The sequence below is a fragment of the Mus caroli genome, unplaced genomic scaffold (assembly GCF_978045245.1).
Source record: "Mus caroli unplaced genomic scaffold, Mus_caroli_1 scaffold_3, whole genome shotgun sequence".
NCBI classification, from domain to species: domain Eukaryota; kingdom Metazoa; phylum Chordata; class Mammalia; order Rodentia; family Muridae; genus Mus; species Mus caroli.
In genome coordinates this window covers 92,790,517-92,810,964 of record NW_028227258.1, presented here as the reverse complement: position 1 = coordinate 92,810,964, position 20,448 = coordinate 92,790,517, and the positions used below count along the sequence as shown (strand labels likewise).

At 41.6% G+C, this 20,448-nt stretch overlaps 1 pseudogene; it reads right to left on the bottom strand.

The window, feature by feature from the left end:
* Nucleotides 1–19,546: 19,546 nt before the first annotated feature.
* On the bottom strand, nt 19,547–20,036 carry LOC110291786 (small ribosomal subunit protein uS13 pseudogene; annotated as a pseudogene).
* Between the last annotated feature and the right edge of the window lie 412 nt (nt 20,037–20,448).

Genomic DNA, 20,448 nt, shown 5'->3' with positions numbered 1-20,448 from the left:
ACCCTATTTGCTTCTCTGTAAGCCCCAGCCTGCAAGCAGAGGACTGGCTCTGATTCTTTTATCAAAATCCCCTTACTAGTTTTTCTTCTGAAAAACAAAACAAAACCAAAAACAAAACCCAGTTCTGTCCTGAAGTCATTTCCTTGTCTGCCTTTGGTCTCCTTGACCTTACAATAGGGTATTTTGTTGTTACAAATGTAAATAGTGACTCAATTTTCAGAGATCTTGAACCACACCTTGCTTTTATCTTGATATCTAAGGGTCCTTGATTCCCAAAGAATGATACCCTAAACTCAATTAGTATCTAAACGCAAAGGATGTTTTATTCTGCAGAAGTCCAGCATGCTGGGGTCTTCCATTACTAAAATAGAGAGACCCCAAAATGAGCTCACAGGCCTGATTTAAAGCACATTAGGGAATTCTGGGGTAGGGGACCTCTATGCTAATCTGTTGAATCCATCTTTATGGACATTCCATTACCGGGGTGTGGAGGCTGGGAACTTGCGGGGCAGGTCTGGAAACTGTTACTGAGGAAGTAGCTGAGGAGGTCTGGAAACTGCTGCTGACCCATTGTCCTTGCCTCAGGCCAGGTGGCAGGGCAGCTTCTGAGGCCTGGACTTGCCTGAAATTGTCCAGTTCTTGTAAACAGAGATTTAGGCCTACTCGCCTTAAAGCCTGTAATGAAATCAGCATGACCATCTTAGGTAACACTATTATGATCACTTCAGGTATCACTTAGAAGTATTTTGAATTCCAGTCAAGTATTTAGATGTATATAGTCTCTCTAATATGCTTGTTTTTAGAAGATCAGCAGCTGTTGTAGACACTGTAAGACTTTTTCAGACTCAGTTTCTAGGAGAAACAGTTGAAGGCCCCAGACCAACATTATTCCACCAGGAAAGAAACTCAAAAATACATTTTTAATTAGCTAATATTTTTAATTGGATATTTTCTTTATTTACATTTCAAATGTTTTCCCCTTTCCAGGTCCCTCCCAGAAACTCCCTATTTCATCCTCCCTTCCCTGCCTCTATGAGGGTTCTCCCCGACCCAATTAATTAATATTTTATTTAGGTCTAGTCAAAGTCTTATATAGCTGCTTTTCTTCACTCTCACATTCTTAAACTATATGCATTTTAGTTAATCACTTTTTTCAAAAGAAAAGGAGGCATCAATTCCTATATATTAATGTAGTCTAAAATATTATCCCTAAACATGCATTCACACACACACACACATACACACACACACACACACACACACACACACTAAATTAGGCATGGTGGGAAAAAAAAGTAGGTAGCATGGTAAATTCGAAAAGAATGCAAAAATGTAGGAGCCAAAGGTTGTTACTAAGTTATTTTTAGGAATTCTAAGTTTACCTCATGCTGCCTTAGAACATACCATAAATTCACAGAGAGCAAGATAGGACACACTTACTATTTCCCATGGTTGTACAAATCACAAAAGAAAAATCCTTTATGGCCTTGTTTGTTTTTCCAATGGCTCAATGGAACCCCAAAGTCTCAACAACAACAACAGCAACAGCAACAGCAGCAGCAGCAGCAACAACAAAAGATATACACATTTCACCCTTCCCTGTAAGGAAGATTACCACTTTGTTCAACAGATCTCCCAATTTAACTTAGAAGGACTTCCAAATTGGCAAATTCTGCCCTATAAATAGCATCAAACGCCAAATAGTTGAATGGAAATAACTCAGAAGAACTTGCAGAGACAAGGCCAGTTACCAAATGGCAGTGACCAAAATCATTGAAAAGAATTAAAGACATTCTAAAGAGCCCAAGCCAATGAAGACAGCCCCAAGACACATAGGGGAAAAGACTCACAGCCCCAAGCCAAGAAGACAGCCCCAAGACACATCAAGAAAGACACACAGAGGCCGGGCGTGGTGGCGCACGCCTTTAATCCCAGCACTCGGGAGGCAGAGGCAGGCGGATTTCTGAGTTCGAGGCCAGCCTGGTCTACAAAGTGAGTTCCAGGACAGCCAGGGCTACACAGAGAAACCCTGTCTCGAAAAACCAAAAAAAAAAAAAAAAAAAAAAGACACACAGAAAGGCCAGACATTTTTCAGGGTCGAAAACAGAATCCAAATACATGTTTCACTGCTTCGTCAAACTGAGCTACAAAGCACTGGATTCCCATTGAGGTGGGGAAATTAGAAAAGTCCCCTGGGGATGGAGAGTGGCTTGTGTTTGGTTCCCAGCTTCCACACTGGGTGACTTACAACCACCTGTTACTCCAGGTCGGGGGATCTAGCACCGTCTTCTGGTACCCTCGGGCATATGTACACACATAGCACATACTATAAACAAAACATTTTAAATCTTGTTTTAAAAGTCCCAGAAACAAGTAATTGTAATAGTTGTACTCGACTGCTGGGTCATCCTCTCCACTCAGGGGTAGCTTGCTGTGAGTGGTTAGCATCCAAATGGTTTCTTTTCTCTCAGTTATGGTCTGCCTAATTTGTTATCCAGTTGTTAGGGCTGCCTGGACCCTGGCTTTGACCTTAATAACTTTAGTAACATTACTATGTCTGAATCAGGTTTTTGTGTTTTAAAAGATCCAAACTTTTCACCACCTTCATAAAAAGAATTTTCTTGTTCTTCAGTGATGGGTTATTTGGTGAAATGAGCCAATTCGGACCAGATTAGATTATATTAAAGGCAGGTTTATTGGGAAGCAAGCATACACAGAGAAAGAAGAAGAGGTGTTGGGTGGATTATATAGGGAAGAGCTTCTGGGAGGGGCAGCCCAGCCCCTGGGCAGGAAAGTCTGAGCCTGAGGTTGGGAGCAGGGTGTTACAGGTAGGGACTGAGGGTGGGGGTGGGGTGCTGGGAGAACTTGGAGGCCAGGTCTGCTTTGGCACGTAAAATATGTACTTCACTCTCTTGTCCTGGGATCTGAAACCAAACATTCAGTATAATTTGGATTATAAAATTCTAGTTTTTAAATGGGGAAACGGTTATCTTAGATCATCCACAAGGAGCCTCATTTCTGCATACATCTACTTAAATTCCAAACTTTTTATTTTTATTTTTTTATTTATTTTTTTTTTTGTGCAGTTAATGCACACTTTTTTTTTTTTTTTTTTGGTTTTTCGAGACAGGGTTTCTCTGTATAGCCCTGGCTGTCCTGGAACTCACTTTGTAGACCAGGCTGGCCTCGAACTCAGAAATCCGCCTGCCTCTGCCTCCCGAGTGCTGGGATTAAAGGCGTGCGCCACCACGCCCGGCTCCAAACTTTTAAAGCTTAAAAAAAAAAAAGATTTATTTATTTATTTATTTATATGTATATGGGTACTCTGTAGCTGTAGATGGTTGTGAGCCTTCATGTGGTTGTTGGGAATTGATTTTAGGACTTCTGCTCGCTCTGGTCAACCCCACTTGCTCCTGTCAGCCCTGCTCACTCAGGCCCTGCTCTCTCCCGCCCAAACATTTATTTATTATTATAAATAAACACACTGTAGCTGTCTTGAGACACTCCAGAAGAGGCTGTCAGATCTCATTACGTGTGGTTGTGAGCCACTGTGTGATTTCTGGGATTTGAACTCAGGACCTTCGGAAGGACAGTAGTCAGTGCTCTTAACCACTGAGCCATCTCTCCAGCCCCTTTTAGAGCTTAACAACAAACCTTCTCCCACTAAGAAAAATAATAAGTGTGTCCAATCAGTTGGGTTACTATTTTTACTATTATTATTTAAAATGTTCAGCTGCAACAAGTGAAAGGAAACTCAGGGACGCTCTATGAAATACTCATGTTTCTGAATAACGTAAGTAACTTTAACTTCGTTGACTCTTATTAGAAATATGTAAAGATTTGGATTGACTCCATTTAATCCAACAACCACAAAATAAATCTCCAGTGACTACATTCATAATGCTTTATACCTTAAGAGCTCATGATTATTGACTAAACGAATATTTAAGGTGTGGTATGGTGTACAGTTAGCTTAAATTTTAAAAAATAATCAACAGGGGTCAGACTTGTGATGGCTCTTACTGGTAGTCAATTTGACTATATCTGGAGTTATCTAAACCTTAAATAGCTGGATAAACCTGTGAAGGAGGTTTATTGGTTTGTTTTTAATTAATTAAATCATTTGAAGTGGAAAGACCCACATTTAATCAGGATCTTTTGGGGAGAGATGATAAATATGGGCCATACCTTCTAGCAGCCGATATAAAGGACAAGGAAGAAGGAAGTTTGTTCTTTGCCTGGTTGCTCTTGCTCTCAATGGCCAAGTCCATTCCATCACTGGCTTTGGAGACTACTTCTTTGGCATACTGGCATATACTGAAGACCAGTTGAGATGTCTAGCCTTGTGGACTGAACAACTACTGGATTCTTGACCCTGGCATTGGTAGACAGCCACTGTTGGCTGATTCACTGTACCACAGCCTGTGTAGTGTGTAGTGTGTGTGTGTTCTATATGGTTTGTTCTTCTAGTGAACCCTGACTAATATAGGACTGTAACTTAGCACAAAGCCATGGATTCCATCAATAACAATATATAAACCTATCCTCCTGGTGACACATGTCTATCATGCCAGCCTGTGGGAGAAGGAAACAGGAGGATAAGAAATTCAAGGCCCACTGTGAACTCTACTTTGATGAATGTGCTATGCCTCCATGAAGGTCTTTGTGTGGATGGAGGAAACAACTTCTGCTATGACTGCACAGGTAGTAGATTCACTGGGACACACTGAGACTTTGATACCTCATTGTTGGTCAAAGCCTTGTCACAATGATGTAACATGTAAAGACACTGTTGACAGCTATATTTGTCACTGACAGCCTGGTTACACAGATGCCCTGTGTGAGACAGACATAAATGAATGCAGTAGCAACCCCTGCTAATCCGTGTGTATGGGTGGGGTGTGTATGTGTGTGAGAACTGTCTCAGAAGACCTGCACAGACAAATCACTGGCCTGCCTTCCTCCTTCAGTTACCTTGGAGCCTCAGGCTATGTTTGAATCTGTCAGCCTGGATTCATAGACAGGAGTCTAGAATAACTATTCTCTAAGAGGTTTCACCTGTAGTAATAAACATTAATTGGTGGTTTCTACTGTATCTTAGATCATTGAATTCCCAAATAAAAGACACAAAACCTTTATAATAAGCCGTAAAGCACTAGAGCTGGGCAGATATCGACACTCTATGCTCTTTTGTCTACTCCTCTATCAATAACCCTGAGCTATAACTTGCTATGTTTTGCCTGGGCCACTCCTACTCCAACTGGTCTTTCCTCACGATCTACTTCCCTATGACATCTTTTTCCTTCTTCCCTCTCTCCTCTCTTTTCCTGGCCTCTCTTCAGACCCAAAGCCTGGAAACTGAAGCCCTGCCTACCTCTCTCCTGCCCAGTTACAGGCTGTAGGCATCTTTATTGACCAAGCAGTAATAATTGGGGGTGGGGCAAGTTTACATAGCATCATTTGGTGTACATGAGTGTCTCCTTGTCTCTGAGGATCTCATCGGGATTGGGGGCCAATCAGATCTTGGGGGCTGGTATTTAGCATTATAATACATACACCAAACCATAACATCTACCTAGCAGCTGTCCAAAAGAGACATAGAGCCCCTCAGCCAAACATTAGACCAAACTTGGAAAGCCTTGTAGAAGAGTTAGGGGAAGGATTAAGGAACCTAGAGGGAATAGGGACTCCACAAGAAAATCAACAGCCAACAGAGTCAACCAACCTGGACCCTTGGGGGCTCCCAGAGACTGAACCACCAACCAAAGGGCGTACGTGGGCTGAAGCTAGGCACCCTGCATATATGTAGCAGATGTGCAGTTTTGTCTTTATATGGATCCCCAATAACTAGAGCAGGGATGTCCCTAATCTGTTGCCTGCCTGTGGATCCTGCTCCACTAACTGGGCTGCCTTGCCTGGCTTCAGTTGGAAAGGATTTGTCCAGTTCTGCTGTGACTCAAGGTGCCAGTGTGGGTTGGTTTCCTGGGAGGGACCTTCCAGTTCTCAGAGGTGAAAGGGAGAGGGGATGTGGGAAGGGGTTGTGTGAAGAGGGGACTGAGATGGGAGGGAGTGCTGTGATTGGGATATAAAGAGAACAAATGATTAATTAATTAATTAATGAAAAAAGACAGTCCCAGTAGTAAGTTAGAAGTCAACTTGAACTATATGAAACCCTGACTCTAAAATAAATGCAAAACAAAATTTTATGATACATGTATTTTACCAATGAAAAGGAAAGGGGCAATATTACAAAGAGCCTCATACTTCCTTTTCTGACCATGAAAAAGGAAGTAAGAGTTGATTATACCCACGAAGTCTATAGAACCTCATTTCTCTCTCGTGTGTGGCCTTTTGTTTCTGTCCTTTCCATTCATAATATTTGAAAAAGACAATTTTGTTAGAATGAAACTTGAAATGATGCTTTCTTGTTATCTGATTTCTTCTATAGTTTAACTTTCCACTTACTTTTCTAAACTAAAATCTAATGGAACACCAAAATAACAGAACAAATAAAGGTTTTGTCCCTAATAACTTAAACTATACTAATACAAGATTATAACTATAAAATAAAACTTGTCAAAGAAAAAAAAGTAAAAGACAACAAATTGTTTCAAACATTTTAAGCATCATATAAGCATTTCATACAGTACAGATGCCTCTAAACACAGGGGAAAACATGTACTCAACCTGGTTAAAGAACGGCTTTGGTTGGTTAAAATGCCCGCTTCCTTCTGCTGCCATAACTGTTTAGGACATACATTGTGACCTTGACTATTTTAACTTTCAGTATAATACTCATTATATTTATACATCACACATAAATGCTCTGTCGGATATAGAAGGTAGAAAACTGAAATTTCAAGATTGGATAGCAACGGACACTAGAACTTGATGAGGGACTCACTCCTTACTTTTCTCTCTCCTGAAGACTGCTTTCTTGACCACTGCATCTCATCTTTATCAGAGCATAAGAATGAGCACAATGGGGCTTAAAATAATATTTAGTTTCTGGGTGCACAAAATGTGATGGTTTGCCAACAGGGGAGATCATGAGCTCAGTGGGGGACCTGGACCTGGACCTGGAGGAGTATCTATAAGGCTGACTGAAAATGAGAACTTCTGTGATTGTGGAATGACAGTGGGTATGCCTCTGAAGGAGTATCTGAAGCAGAAAGAGTTGCCCTCCATCTGAGCCACACCTTCTGGTGGCAGCTCTCCAAACATCATCCAGGCCTCCAGTGCCAGATTGAGACTGCTTCCTGGACGAGTATCCCCTAGGCAGATGTGTTCTTTGACATTGCATACAAGAAGAAAGATAACAAGAGAGCAAAGTACATGTAAGTTTACCTCCTCACTTTTGGCATGTCTGATCTCTAGCGAGGACAGAACTGCCAAGAGAACCAAGGTCAAAAAGCAAAGTTTCTGCCCTAACCATACAGGCTAGTTTCTGTCTCCATTCTCGTCATCCTGATAGCATCTGAAGCCCCTCACAGAAACACCTGCCCGCCAGATGTTCCAACCTACTTCTGTGTGCTTTTTGTAAAACACCTTTTATGTATTATTTGGTTATTTCCTACAAGCACACAATGTATCTTGATTATACAAACAACGTCTTCCTCATGTGCCTCCCAGACACCTACACCCAAGTCCATTTTCCACTTTCCTGTCATCTTTTGTTCCCTGTTTTGCTGCTTGCTGGAATGTTGACTGATCGTGTTGGCTTGACTTTGGCGCGTAACCATCCTTCAGTGAGTTCATGAGTACAGGAGTCACACCGTGTCCAGAAGATGGCATTTCATAACATGCTTTATCTCTTAGCTCTTACATTCCTTCTGTTTGCCCTGCCTTGATGTTCCCTTAGGTACCCACAACAGTCACTTAGTCTTGTCACTTTAACCCATTATACGTCTTCTGCAGTGCTGGCCACTGGAGAGGTTTTTCTAGCAAAGACTGAAGGAAACACTAATCTATGTGTATAAACAAAAAATACTTCAAAAGCATTTTGGCAACATGTTCATTTTGCAAAACAACAATAGTAGTGTTCCTGCCCCACCCAACACTCACCCCACCCCCAACACCCACCCTGCAACATGTCCTTAGAGTCTATGTCTTCTTGAGCCATGGGCTTTTAACCTGGCTTACAATGTAGAAGGAATTCTTTCCTACAGAGGAGGCATCGGATCCAGTTAGAAATCGGTCACCCTCAGAACCTTACTACTATTACACCAGTGGATCCATTTTGTCTGACAGGTCAGTATTGTAGCATTCAAGGTCCAGCAGTTGGATCAATGTGTTTTCAGTGTGCCTTGGTTTATGACTTTGTTCTATTAATATAAAAAACATATGCAACTTTTGCTGTATTGGAGTGTAGTATTAAGGGCAAACTAAATCTGTGTTTCCTGGGTTATGGTCATTCATAGTTGGTTCCAGAATAATCTCTCTTCCTTTGAGGACAGAGCTGTGTGTCTACATCAGCATCGTCCTGTGTATCTGAAGATGATGGGATAGATAAGGTCATTTTTGCATGCTAGAGGGCACATCTGTATGACAGAGTATGAAAAGGAATCTGCGCATAAATACTGTCATCAGCTTGCACATACATACTGCCAATAGTTTATTTGTTTTGAATTAACTTTCGATGTAGATGACACATTGGGAATATTACAAGACTCAAAGGTTTCCCTCCTTCCACTGTGTGCATACCAGGAATCAAACTCCATCATCATCATCAGACTTGGCCTTTAGGTGCTGAGCCTTCCTGCTACCCCTGGGATATGATGTTTTAAAAGCCCCATGCAGTAATGTGAGATAAATATCCATTAAATATTTTATTTCTTAAATTTATAAAAGCATTTTAATGTTAATTTACCCTCTGTACTTATGTAATAATTATAATATTAATCAATACAGATGTATAAAACCTTAAAGTCTTATATATGCAGTGTTTAATATACATAATATTATTGCACAGAAATGTGAGAAATTGATAATAATGGACATTTAATCATATAATAAAACATACTAGGATTAAGCTTGGCCATGGAAGTAGAATACAAATATAAGTTCAAGGAGAAAGAAGCTTATATAAAACTTTCAAATATTAAACATCTGCTGGTATATTTTTAGCAGATGCTGGTGGCTTTCAAATAACTATTATATCGTTTATATTTAATTCCTCTAAAGCAATGACATTTTATTCTAAAATCTCAGTAGTTACTGCATATCAAAAATTACAGTAACCTGAAATTATGCTGAAATTTTTAGTTAACCTAAAATTGTATACTATATTTTTAAAGTTCTTCTGGAGAATCACGGGCAAAAGAATTTGAAGACTAGAAAATAAATTGTTGGGTTCGAGGTGGAAGCTTAAAAATGAACGCTTTATTTTCTGAGCACGCAGGGAGGCGAGCAGTTTGGAATCTGAATTGAGTCCCCAAAGGGAGATTGTACAATGTTTTTATAGAATGGGAACACAAAGCAAGGTGGATCGGAGTAGGCTGTTGTACCGATGAATTAGTTAAAGCGCTTTGGGTTCTGGCAGGCCATGGGAGTTATATTTTATCTCTGCTACCTCGTTACCTTCAGGGGATTTCCCCACACACACACACCCATAGGGCCACATTCCCTTTCCACCTACATTGCTGGGTGGTCTCTCTCGTGTAGCTCTTAAATCTCATCCCTCTGCCTCAGAGTCATGGTGATTCTCCCTTTTTCCCTTCTCTCTGAGTCCCGTGCTGCACCATCTAAAAGTCCCACCTCCATCTTTTTTGTTCAGCCATTGGCTATACAGCAATTCTTTATTACTAATTGAAGTCAGCAGGGGACAGAGGCCCTCAGGCCTGGAAGCTCGGCTTTGGGAGCTGAATTAAGACACAGCATTAGAATCAATTCACAGCAGGCCAATTGACCAATCATATTTTGACACAAGGAGTTAAAGCTAGTGACAGGGTCACCTGTTTTTCATTCAGGTCCCCTTCTGATCTCTGGTCCAGAATTTTAGAATGATAAGGGAACACTGGAGAAGGCAAACTGTACATAGTCAATTAAGTCAAGGTAAGCAACACATTTATGGCTTGTGTGCCTTAGTTTAGATAACAGGATAACAGCATCTTCCCTCTTCACATCCTCCACTGGTTAACAGACAAACATGAAAACCTGAAGAAGCAGGATGGGAGTTGGATTCCAGGGCCTGGGAATATGAACTCAGTTTTGATCCTGCCAGCAAGGTGGAACTTATTCCTCAAACTCAGGAAAGTACCTCGTAACAAAAATAAAGATATTTGTTGAAATGATGTGAATTGTGTTTTAGAGAGAGAGAGAATATAGCTAGCTATTCAATGTTGTTGCACCAGGCCAAGTGGTCAGGCAATTTGAAGAGAGAGGAAGACACAATCCGGAAGTTGAGTCCATCACTTCTACTTCCTATATTCTCAGCTTAGTTCCATAAATAGTTGTGAGGGAGCAGGAACTGTGAGTCTCGTGTGAGGGAGAATGTATTGGAGTCAATGCAGCAGAGATCAACAGACGTGAGATACGTAAATCAATCTTTATCGCTCTACCTTTCTTATTTATTTATCATCCATTTTTACTTGTCTGTATCTATCTGCTGATAGTTAGATTGCTATTAAATACATTGCAATTAAATAAACTCCTCTTTGGGGGCTATACTAAAAACAGCCATGTGGCATATAGGTCATTCAGGAGGTATGATGTTGGTGCTGGCAGAAGACCATGGCATGCATTCCTGTGATGGTCTCTTGTGTCTTATAAGAGAAGGCTGGTGACATAGCTACCTGTAAGTCTGGAGCAATGATGCCACCCTGTGTAGGGTTGGCCACCCTGTGAAAATTTAACCATGGTCCAGTTGGTCTTTGGGAGAGAAAACTCTGTGTGAGACTAGAGATGCGCCATCTCTGCAAGCAGCTGCTGGTGCTTTGCTTACTAGAGAACTGAGGACACACTCAGCAGCCTGAGGGGAAAAGATGGCTGACTTCCACAGAAACCGTCTCTTGTATACGTGGCTGTTAAAAACCTCCCCTCTCCCAATTGACAAATCACTTGTCCTTGCAGGAAGATCAAAATTAGCAGTAGAAGTCGAAAGGGATAAATGTTGGGCTGGGTAGTTGGCCTATTGGGCAAGAGTGCTTGCTGCACAAACATGAAGGCTTGAGTTCAAATCCCTCATACCCTTATAAAAAAATGGCCACAAGTACCTGTGATCACAGTGCTGAGAAGTAGAAACAGAGGAGCCACTGGGCTCTGTTGCCTCTAGCTTCAGGTTCAGTGAGAGACTGTAACTCAACAGAATGAGGCAGAAAGTGAAAACCAGACACCCAGTATTAACTGATTTCCACAGGGACTCCTGCATATACACATATGTGTACAGTAAGCACATGTGCACACACGTGCACATACATATACACATGTACATTAAGAAAATTAAAAGTTTGTTCTCCAGTCATTATTATGTGGCTATTCTAAATAGAAACACCCTCTCAGAAGTAGGAGGGAGTCTTGTAAGATAGGCAGCCGAGGAAGCAAGGCTTAGGTAGCTTTGGAAGTCCCAGTACACACAAGGCAGGGAACTCTGGCATGAAAGGTTTCTTGAGCTATCATTGTGCTCATTGGTGATTCATTTGTCTTTGCATCAGGTATAAACTTGTGTGGGATCAGCGTCGTTCTTGCTGGTCGAGTCGGATGCGCAAGAAACCTGTAAATGACCCAAACATCTATAGGCTCACCAAACTCAACTTGGGTGGAGTTGTGTCCATGGTCTGTCATTGGTGGCCTATCTGGAGTGAATAAGTCATTCATATCTCCTCAGGAAAAGTCAGTCACACGAGAGTAGTTTAAACATAATTTCGATCGGTTCTTAGCCATCCAGATTCTTTTCCTGATATTACATTTATAATGGATCTAGTTGAAGCATTAGCCCAAAGTGTCCTGGGTTCTAAATGAGACGTGTTACACACCTCGGTTACTCAGAACACATGCTGGCCACATTTGGTATACTGAGAATCCAAGAGCAAGGGGAGAGTAGGCTGGCGAATGTGGGCAGTGTCAGGACCCAGATCCCACTTCCCTGCGTGACCCCACTGGTGCTTCAACTCGATGCCTCAGGAATCAGTGGGCTTGATCTGATCTGCTTCAATGTGCAGAACTGTTTGAGACTACATGAAAACCTTTCAGACAAGAAAGCTGAAAGCAAAGATTCAAAAAGACTAAAGAGTGCCAGGCCATTACTGCTTTGCTTATTTACTTTTTAAAGCCCCTGCAACTTCTCCCTATTGCTCTTCATAAGTGATGCCTCTCTGTATGCGTCTATATGCAATCTCCTTCTGGAAGGTAATATCATTTCTTTTTTCTTTTTTTTTATTTCTTTATTTCTTTTTTTTTTTTTTTTTTTGGTTTTTCAAGACAGGGTTTCTCTGTATAGCCCTGGCTGTCCTGGAACTCACTCTGTAGACCAGGCTGGTCTCGAACTCAGAAATCTGCCTGCCTCTGCCTCCCGAGTGCTGGGATTAAAGGCGTGAGCCACCACGCCCGGCAATATCATTTCTTAATTTCCTCATTTTCCCCATCAGAGCTGAGTGGTATAGAGAAGAGCTAACACATTCTAGTTGCTTTTTTTTTTTTTAAATGCAGTGTGTGTGCGTGTGTGTGTGTGTGTGTGTGTGCGCGCGCGCGCGCATGTGCTGTCGAACACTTGCAGAATTCAGAGGGTAGTTTTCAGGAGTCAGTTCTCTCTTTCCATGAAGTCTCAAGCTAGGTCCTCACAGGTGCCCTTACCCACTGAGCCATCCTGCCTTACCCACTGAGCCATCTCGACAGTCCTTAACATTTTCTATTTATTTGGGCCGAACGGTCTGGGTTCTGCATGTCAATGTACTGTGCACAACTGACTGAGCAAATGACCACGTGAAAAATGACCACGTGAGGGCCAGTGAGATGACTGAGAGGAGCAGAAGCGCTTATTCTGCAAACCTGACAGCCTGAGCCTGAGCCACCAAACCCCTCGTGAAAGGGAGAGAGAGGAAAGCTAAAGTAAAACTGAAAAAGGAAAGAATAGAAAACGGAGAAAAATGATCTTTCACAGGAGCAATCAAACGGTCATCTAACTTTTTCTCGCTGTGGTAAACGGCAGTCTCTGTCCAGTGTGGCTTTATGTCACATTTGTGTGCTCTTCATATCCAAAAAGGTAATCGTTGTAAGAAACAATGTACTCTTAAGTTTTGCCTCTGGTAATAGCCTCTATTGTGTATGGAAACTCAACTTCGTATTTAAGATATTTCTTGTTTCAGCCCTGATGAGTTTGTAATTTATTCTAGTCCAGAAGAAGTTTCAAAATGGACTCTTTCCATTGTGGCCAACTTTACCCATGAGTCAACTCTCATCTGGTTGTAGCAGGAGCTCTGCCCTGGCCTGTATAAAATCCACACAGACAGAAATCTGTTGGGGCTTGGTCTGTTGCTGCTATGTATTCAAATGCTAAATAGTGGGCCCCCAAGATCTGGTTGCCTCCAGATGAGCAAATTCTCACATATACCAGTCTTTGCTTTGTAAACCTTGCTCCCCAGTCTAATTGGCTGTGATTGGGCAGTAGAGAGAGAAAGGCGGGACTTGAGGATTGAGTGAGAGGTCTTGGGAGAGACCAGGAGAAAAAGGAGAAAGGGAAGTGGAGAGAGGAGACAGACCACGAGCACAGTGGACCCTGAGGACAGGCAGATGGAAGAGGAATAACCTGAGCAAGACTCATACAGCGAGTAACAAGGGTCATATGGCTGGGGTGGAAGTTACAGGAGCTCACACCCTGCCCAATCTAGCCTTACAGCTTGCAAATAAAATACCAGGATTTTGTGTCTTTTATGCGGGCTAGCTGGAATCTATAATTCATTTTGCAGAATTTCATGCATCTTAATCAAGTCTCCTGTGACTACTGCGGTCCACAGGTTTTGGCTGGTAAATATTTTATATGTAGGTTTCTAGTAATACCGTTCATTTCATCAATCAATAGCAAGTTGACCCCAAGATTACTGAAAATTTGGAAAAAGATATAGAATATTGAATTATTCATTTTTAATAGCCAAGGCAATACATGTTTATTGCTCTGGAGAAATGACTCTTGATTTTTTAATAGAATATATATCAGAGATTTCAGAATAATACAAAAAGGACTGTCTTCTTGCAGACGTGTTGAGCTCAGTGGGGACAACTTGTCAGTTAGCACGATGTCCTATATCCAGGCAGCTGAGCCCCAGCATGGCTCAAGGAAATTCTCAAGCTGTCATTTTTTAATAGTTCAATTTCATAAGCACTTAATGAGCAAAGTGCAATGCAAAGCGTATTCCTAGGGATCTCTTAGATGTAGGAGATGACAACTCGATCTCTGTTTACTTAAGTGACAGACACTGATACACAGAAGTCTCACAGAGCACCTGGCCGGAAGATGGTCAGGCCTCTTTGGAGCTGAAAAGCAATAGATGTCATTCTATTGCTGTTTTTTGAAATGGTCTCACTCTGCAGTGAGTGAGAGGCTGGCCTGGAATTCACTACATAACCCAAGCTGGCCTTGAACACATATGGTAGAAGGAAGGAGAGAACCAGATCCTAAAATTTGTCCTCTGACCTCCACACATTCACTGTGATACACACACACACACACACACACACACACACACACACACACACAGAGAGAGAGAGAGAGAGAGAGAGAGAGAGAGAGAGAGAGAGAGAATAAGCATAAAAATACAATTTTAAATAGAAAATTAAAAGCAGATCTAGAACCTCGGGGCTGGAGAGATGGCTCAGCGGTTAAGAGCACTGACTGCTCTTTCGGAGGTCCTGAGTTCAATTCCCAATAACCACATGGTGGCTCACAACCATCTGTAATGGGATCCGATGCTCTCTTCTGGTGTGTCTGAAGACAGCAACAGTGTACTCATATACAAGAAAGAAAGAGAAAGAGAGAGACAGAGAGAGAGAGACAGAGAGAGACAAAGAGAGACAGAGAGAGACAGAGACAGAGAGAAAGGAAGGAAGGAAGGGAGGGAGGGAGGAAGGGAGGGAGGGAGGGAGAGAGGGAGGGAGGGAGAGAGGGAGGAAGAAAAGAAGGAAGGAAGGAAGGAAGGAAGGAAGGAAGGAAGGAAGGAAGGAAGGAAGGAAGGAAGGAAGGAAGGAAGGAAGGACTAGGAAAATCAGTTACTCTCAAATGCAGAATTCCAAGCAGCACACTGAGACAACACATTGCTCTATTTACTCTCTCGAACCTCAGTGCTCTTTTTATTTGATTTTGCAAATAAGAAAATGTTTGCGTTAGTTTCCCTCAGTCATGATTGGTTTCCAGTTTGGTTTATTCTTTCAAATAAAAAATGGTCATGAAATGACTGAAGGGAGCTTTCCCGGCAGCATTAACATGTCAAAGCGCAAGTATAAACTTGACAATAGAGCAGAAGCCTAAAGCAGTGTGAAGGGGACACATCCCCCTCATTCTCGGGCTTCCCACTACTCACTCAGTCCCCAGTTGATGAAGCTAGTTGGGTCGGTTTAGGAAGTCTTGCTGGAGGAGAGCTGGGTGGCATGGGGGGGGGGAGCTCAGTTTTGAGGTTTCAAAAGACTTGTGCCATTTTGAGTTAGCCCTGTGATTCCTGCCTGTGATTTGTTGTTAAGCTCTGGGCTACTCTAGCCTCTTGGAGGCTGCTACCTTGGCTCCGCTATCATGAACTATTACCCCCCAGGAACCTTAAGCCAAGTAAAGCCTTTCTTCTATAAGTTGTCTGGGTCCTGGTGCTTTGTCTCAGCAGTAGAAAGGTAACTAAGACAAAGCTTATACTCTTTCCGCTCCTCCCACCAGAGTCTGTCTGTCCAGCTCTTCGTCCATCTACCAGGGGTGGGGGGAGTTAGGGATGGGGATGGGAGCAGGAGCAAATGCCGTAAGAGAAGCCAACTCAAGTTTCCTGCATGAATATTTGCCCAAGGTCTAGCCTGGAGCTTATTCAAACATTGCTTCTTAGAAACAGTGGATCATGCCACCTGGGAAATGGAACAGTTCGTATCATTTTAGCAACTGATTCTTAGCTAAATTAAATATATAATTATAGACAATTGTATCTGAAATACTCTCACACACTTAGAGGGTTTAGATTAATTGGGCTATTTGTTCTCTAGAATGTTCCCTATCTTCTGTACACAAGATTTCTTTTTACATATTACATAAGTATAAGCCAGGCAGTGGTGGCACACGCCTTTGATCCCAGCACTTGGTAGGCAGAGGCAGGTGGATTTCTGAGTTCGAAGCCAGCCTGGTTTACAGAGTGAGTTCCAGGACAGCCAGGGCTACACAGAGAAACCCCGTCTTGGAAACACAAAACAAAGCAAAAAACATAAGTATATTCTTAAGAAAACTGAAACAATACAGAGAAACATATGTACAGTATGCGGTTTGAACATAAAATCGCATTGCTCGTTGGGGGTGTTTGTCCATGCGCCAAGCGTGGGTTGCACAAGATAATTCTGGTCAATGAAGTACAAATTTAAGTCAATTTCCCCCTGGAAAGCTAGTTCTTCCCTGACAAAAAGACACACACATCATTTCCTTTTTATCCATCCTTCCTTTCTTCCATCTTCCCTCTGCTCCCCTCTTTCTTTTTTTATGGTTGGATTTGGAGAGAATTCCTAAATGCAACCTTATGAGTTCAGGTAAGGAAAACAGTCAGAAGGAGAACAAAGCTAGAAAGGACGGAGAGCCCCGAGGTCCCCACCTAGACAGCTTTCCTTTGGACTTGACATATGAGCGAAAGTGTTTTTCCTTTACTGTTTCTTTTCTAGGCATTTATAAAGTCTATGTGCTGATTACCATCCCATCCTGGGCCTCCCTGAGCTAACAGTCCTTTTGGTTTTTTTTAGACAGGATCTCTCTATATAGCAATGAATGTCCTGGACCTTGCTATGTTGACCAGGCTAGCCTTGACCTTGCTATGTTGACCAGGCTAGTCTTGACTTTGCTGTGTTGACCAGGCTAGCCTTGTGCTCATAGAGGTCCTCTTGCCTTTGCATCCACAATATTGGAATTAAAGGTGAACACCATCATGCCCAGCTAAATTATTTTTTTGATTTATTTATGTGCTTTGAAAGTTTTGTCTGCATGTATGTATGTGTACCGTATGCCACTAAGGATCAGATGAGGGCATCAGATCCCTTGAAACTGGAGTTATAGATGGTTGTGAATCACCTAGCAGCTAGTGCTAGGAACTGAACCTTGGTCCTCTGAAAGAGCAGCCAGTGCTCTTCACTGTTGAACTAACACTAACTCAACATTCTTAATATTGGTGTGAATCTTTGGAGACCCATCTCTATTTATAACACATTAATTTTTTTCTAAACATTTTTGGATCAGCAAGAAACTCAGCAGGTAAAAATGCCTTACACTAAGGCCCGTGACCAAAATTCAATCCCCAGGGCCCAAATGGTGGAAGGAGAGAACAGACTCCCGCAAATTACCCTGTGACCCCTACACATGCATTGTGGCATGCATATATGTGCCTCTCTTCCTCACACAAACAGAAATAAATAATTAAAATGATATTTATAGATTTTTTTCTCTTTAAAATGAATGTGCTTTTTCAACTAACAAGGAAATTTTTGAAATCATGCAGTCAATGTCTAAATCCTGGTGTCTTGAAACAATCTGTATTATTATTGGTGAACATTATTCCCATAGCTCATGTGAGAATATCTGTAGTCAGTCTCTCGTACAAACACTCCATTCACTTATGGACACACACTCATGTAAGTCTGTACATATAGACAGACAGCCCACTATTACATGAAGCAAAATCACATACACACGTGTCATACACTCTTACTCTCATGAGAGGAAGAACAAGAGAAATCAAAGCCTGCAAAAAGTACTTCATTTTACTTGAACAAGCAATGGTAGAATACCTTAAAAGTTATAACTGAACTTTTATAGAAAACATCTGAAATTCAAATTAGGTATCATTTTTGGCCATAGGATTATAGAATTAATATTAGTAATTAGTGTTTAAGAGGACAAAGCTTGTCATATCCACATTTTTATCTTCTTAAGAGTATCTGTAATATATAGTATTATATATGGTAACATAAGCATGAGCTTGGTTTGTTGAATTAAGTTCACTTTAGAATGTGGAAATGAGTTATTAGTTAGTACTTGTAAATTTAAGTTGAAATTTTACTGTTTATACAAAGTATTAGAATGCCTAAATAGTCCTTACAGTTAATCATTTTTTTAGATTAATTTATGACTTTATTACTTGAAAAGATTTTATCATTCAGAAAATTCAGCTTAAAACATATTAACATTTTAATTAACTAAGTTTAGAAATGAAATGCTATTAATTGAAGGCCATTAAAAGTGACAGCTTGGATTTACTAAGTTTATAAATGTGTGCTTTCCTTGGGATTAAAATGTTCCCTGCTACAGGGAGGAGGAAGGCCCATAAGACTCAAGAAGCTTGGCTAACTTACCATGTTCTGGAGGCTTGACACCTCTAAGGCTACAGTGGCCTCTCCCCAAGGTTTCATGGCAGCAGTCATTTGCTGGTGAAGAGAACAGCCTTCCCTGGAGCTGCCGGAAAGTTGTACAAGGAGCTTCAGGGCTCCAGCCTTCAGGATTCATCATTAAAGCTGAGTGGGCTTCCCAGAGTGAAAGGTATCTATACTCTGAGTTATCTATACTTCTACAAGGAACCCCAATAAGCTAGTTGGTTCGTCAGGATAGGCATGGGTATGATTGCTTCTTTGGTTTGTCAATGATGCTCTCAATGTCTTGAGGGTAGAATGAAATGTGTAAGCTGAGCTTAGGTTTTCAAAGAAGAACTGAACCAGAGTGTATGAACCAAGACATTGTGGTATTCAAGCTCTCGTTCTAGCAGAGGAGGCAGCTCACAGGAGGCTGGGACTTTAAAGAGATCATGAGGATAAATAAGACATACATTATTTATTGACGTATATGTTACTTACTAGACATGTTGGTAACCATGAGTTGAGTGCTGGTAAAGGCCAAGATGCACACCTCCGACTGAAGGCCATATTTACATATAAGTCACACAAAAGTGACATTCACCAGGAATATAGCAGCTTGCGCTACTGTTTACTTTTGGGTTCCCCAACATCCAGTGTCAGCCATTATGTGCTTACCCTGAGCCCTGCAAGGTGCCTAGCATCAGCCATCCTGACTCATGTTGGAGATCTGTGCCAGCACCATACTGTGTAAACACAATCGGATCCCTACAGCCCTCTCTCTGTCCCCAACAGAGTTCAATTGATTATTGATTTTTTTCTTTTTAAAAAAAAGATATATTTATTTATTTATTTATTATACATAAGTACACTGTAGCTGTCTTCAGACACTCCAGAAGAGGGCATCAGATCTCATTACAGATGGTTGTGATTCACCATGTGGTTGTTGGGATTTGAACTCAGGACCTCTGGAAGAGCCATCAGTGCTCTTAACCACTGAGCCATCTCTCCAGCCCTGATTTTTCCTTTTTTTTAATATAGATTTTTTTCATAGGTATATAAACTATTTATTAACAGCAAAGGCCCAGAGACTCATTTCTTCTTGGATACCCCCACAGCATGGCCCCTGCGGCCAGTGGTCTTGGTGTGCTGACCGCGGACACAAAGGCTCCAAAAGTGGCGCAGCCCTCTATGGGCTCGAATTTTCTTCAGCCGCTCCAGGTTCTCACCGTTTTCTAGACCGTTGGCCAGAACCTGGCTGTACTTCCCATCCTTCACATCCTTCTGTCTGTTCAGGAACCAGTCTGGAATCTTGTATTGTCGTGGGTTCTGCATGATGGTGATCACACGCCATTCTCCGAGTGCGTTCTCCAGCCCTCTTGGTGAGGTCGATATCTGCTTTCCCCAATACCACATGAGCATAGCTCCGCCCCACGCCCTTAATGGCAGTGATGGCGAAGGCTATTTCCGGCGCCCATCAAGGTTGGTGTTCAGTACTTGCAAATGTGTGGGAACTTCTCAGAGATCACTAGAGACATGGCGGCGGCACAGAGGCGGTGTGTAGGCCTCCTGTGGAAGAAGCATATTATAGATTTTTAAAGTAAAACCTATCTCTGAATTATCTTTCATATGACTATAAACCTACATTTACATAAGAAAGTTTTAAAAAGCAAAACCTCGGGAGACTAATTGGTTTTGAACGAACTTTCTTTACTATTGAGACATATGCCATTTTTTTTCCATTTTCATTTTTATAATTTGAGTTTTCATCTTCTTACTAATAAACTTTGTTCTCTGACAATTTCATGCAGGTTTATAATGGAGTCTGGCTACCCTTCTCCTGCTCTCTCTCCCCTACCACTCCTACCAGCTTACCTTCCTACAAATCTCTTCCCCATAATCATAATTTTTGTTTTATGTCCACAGCGTTTAACTAGGGCCATCTGTATG